Genomic DNA, 3,576 nt, shown 5'->3' with positions numbered 1-3,576 from the left:
CACACGTGGGAGGCTCCAGTCTTGAGTCCTGGTCAGTGACATATGGAGGAAGAGAGGCCATGGGAACAACCTGCAGTGTCTTGAAGAGCATTTTATGACTGACATCGTTTGGAATTGTCAGTATATAGTGACAATAAAAAGTAGAACAAATTTTAGTTGGATGTTTGTGTTTATATTTTTTATCATGCTGTATGATCTTTAATTAAGTATAAAGACTTCCAATCACATCACCTAGGGACCATTCTACCACTGTTCTGTTTGGCTGCCAGTCTCTTTCTCTTCCACCATGGTTGAGGTGGATACCTTTTCCATGGGGAGGGGAAATCCATGGTTTGTTTCCTTTGATGATTAAAAAAAAAATGTTGGAGAGTCGGGTGGCAAAGTTGTTGCCATTGGCAACTTTCATGCGAACTACACCAAAAGAACCAAGGTGTCTCTCTCTGTTGGTGAGCACATCAATTCTTCCCAGGTTGGCACCTCCAGTCACCATACACAGATTACCATATTTGATGAAATCAGTAATCTTTCCACCCTCCAAATCAATCTGAATGGTATCATCCACCTTGATGAGGTGATCAGGATAGCAGATGGTGCAAGCATCATGGGTCACCAAATGAGGGATTCCTTTTGTCCCCACAAAGGTCTTTCTCATTTTGTACAACTTATACTTGGCCTCCTCAGGTGTAATCCAATGAACACCAAAGCGACTGTTGGTGTCATTGATCAGATGGAAATTCTCTCCAGTCTTGTCAGTACTGATGACATCCATAAAACCAGCAGGATATGTCATATCAGTTCGGACCTTGCCATCAATCTTGTTGAAACGGTGTATACAGATCTTCTTTACTTCATCTCCTGTTAGGGCATACTTAAGTCTGTTCCTTAGCAAAAGGATGAGAGGGAGACATGCTCTCAGCTTATGGGGACAAGTAGATGGATGAGGGGCAAACACACTAGTCAGTTTATCCAGCATCTAATGCTGTGGGCCTGCTACATGCTTTAGATGCTTCTTGGGACCATGAACCATGGCTGTACTAGGCACAAAAAGACTTACTGGGTTTTGTTTGTTTGCTTGCTTTGTTTTGTTTTTATTCTCCACAGAAAACTTGTCCCTCAATGGCCTGTATCACTCTTAGAGCCCCATGCACATCTTGGTATTCTCAAACTGGTCACAGGGACATGCTAGTGACATGAGTCTGGGACTGTGTCTGGTTGACAGTGTGGAGGAGGTCAAATATTTACTTTCCTGTAACAAATCTGTGCTCCTATGAACATTAAACAGCATTCTTCTGTTATAGTAGGATTTCTTTTTTTCTCAACTTCTACATTGTGGAATAGCTTCTTTCCATTTTTTTTTTTTTTAAGATTTTATTTATTTATTTGACAGAGATAGAGACAGCCAGTGAAAGAGGGAACACAAGCACGGGGAGTGGGAGAGGAAGAAGCAGGCTCAGAGCAGAAGAGCCTGATGTGGGGCTCGATCCCGGATCGCCGGGATCACGCCCTGAGCTGAAGGCAGACGCTTAACCGCAGTGCCACCCAGGCGCCCCAGCTTCTTTCCATTTTTAATTGACTGTTGATTTAGTCTCAAATACCCTATGAAATATTTTAATTTATTATGTCTATTCAATACTTTCTTGGTTGTTTGTCATGTAGCTTTGAATTATCCTAATACTCTTTAGGGCATAGTTGATATAAACCATACCAGCAAAAGTTAGGGTACGTTGTTTTGAGTCAATGCCAATTAATTTTAAAGGAATGGACTTTCCAACTTTAAGAAAAATGGCTCACAGCAGGCTAAAGATGAGATTTAAAAAAAAAAAAAAAAAACTAAACTAAAACCTTTGAAGCCCTAACATTTATCCTGAAGCATTTAAGAACACCCATGTTAGATAGCTATAGGAAAAAAAATTACTTACTCTCCACATTCAAACAGAATATATCCTGAGATTGAGAAAAGATGAGATTTTATTCAAGTCAATTGCTTTCTTTTTTTTTTTTTTTTAAGATTTTTTATTTATTTACTTGACAGAGAGAGAGAGAGACATCCAGAGAGAGAGGGAACACAAGCAGGGGGAGTGGGAGAGGAAGAAGCAGGCTCCCAGCAGAAGAGCCTGATGTGGGGCTTGATCCCAAAATGCCAGGATCATGCCCTGAGCTGAAGGCAGACGCCTAACGACTGAGCCACCCAGGTGCCCCCAAGTCAATTGCTTTCTATAAGAAAAAAATAGATTAGAGGAAAAACTAATGATAGAAAATATATAACAGTAATTCACTTTAAAGTGAAAAAGTCAGGGGTAAGAATGTTCACTTATTTTCCATTAAACACTAGATATCAAATTGACTGCCATTGAGATCAAATATCTCATAATTTTCTTGTGCCTTTGCTACAGCTTTCCCATTGGCTCCATACCATTTTAGATTCACCATAGCAGTTTCCAATCTAATGGTACTAAACACAGAGAAAAGTTCAGTAAAAGTAAAAACACAGATGGAAGTACAGACTGATTGATAAACTCCTTGAATAAAGGAGAATAACTCAAACAACGTCATGTTGCATTCTTTGATGATGGAAAAGATGGGTACAATGATTATGCAACATGGCACGATGAACAAGTGATCAAAAATCTGTGATAAGCAATCATCCTCTTGCAAATTTCAAGCTTCCCTTCCTCTCTCTTTCTACTACCCTCTGCCAGGAATTCCTAGTCCTATTAATCATAGCACATCTATACAGTATAGAAATTTCTATGAGCTTTTTCTTTTCTTTTTTCTTTCTTTCTTTTTTTTTTTTTTTTCCAATCTCAGGACTTTCTTTGGGATTCAACTCAAAGGAGCTCTAAACTCAAACACTGTAGGTCTAAAAGAGAAGTAAATGAGCACTGCTGAGTTAAATATTTTTTCTTTTAATTTTGAGAGGTTATCATAGACATAATTAGTGACACTTAGAAGGATTTTGGTCAATTTTATCTTGGAATTTAATATAATATTTGCAAATGTCTGGTGGCTTGTGCATAATGCGGAGCCTCATTTATCAAAGTAGTGAAATAGTGTTACTGAGTAGATATCAAAATAGGTAATAGGAAAAACTGATCAGCAGTGATGGGGAGAATAAAGGCCATGGCATCAGACAGGCTGACTCTGACTCCCACTTTTGTTAATTATAACTAGGTGGTGGGATATTGTTACATATTTCACTTATCCAGATCTTTATTTTAGAATCTATATAAAGTGAAGATGTCACTACATGTCTCCATGGATTCTGCTGAGGACTTATTAATGTACAAAAGTGCTACTCACAGGTTTCTGAAATGTTTTAGGGGTCTGCAAAGGTCTAACATTATTTTTGATCATGGGTTTTAAATTGTATGGTGATCTTGAAAATATCAGTGTCAAAATATTCTGTATCAACCAGATGTAGACTGCACAAATGAACATGGCCGTGGGATTTTTGTATTTATTTGCTTTTGTGTATGAGCTTGTCTAGAACAAGTAAAAGTAAAATCATATTATGGTTCAGATTCAAGCAAAGATTTCACTGTGATTTAAAATGAGGAAAAGGTGAAAGAGGTAGGA

The 3,576-nt window shown here is 38.2% G+C and overlaps 1 pseudogene; it reads right to left on the bottom strand.

The window, feature by feature from the left end:
* Positions 1-227: 227 nt before the first annotated feature.
* LOC123784400 (small ribosomal subunit protein eS4, X isoform-like) lies at positions 228-1,036 on the bottom strand (annotated as a pseudogene).
* Between the last annotated feature and the right edge of the window lie 2,540 nt (positions 1,037-3,576).

This window comes from Ursus americanus, chromosome 4 (assembly GCF_024610735.1).
Source record: "Ursus americanus isolate L20-20 chromosome 4, mUrsAme1.1.p, whole genome shotgun sequence".
In the NCBI taxonomy this organism is placed as follows: Eukaryota; Metazoa; Chordata; class Mammalia; order Carnivora; family Ursidae; genus Ursus; species Ursus americanus.
The sequence above is the reverse complement of the archived record's forward strand: the minus strand, read 5'-3'. Positions and strand labels throughout refer to the sequence as shown.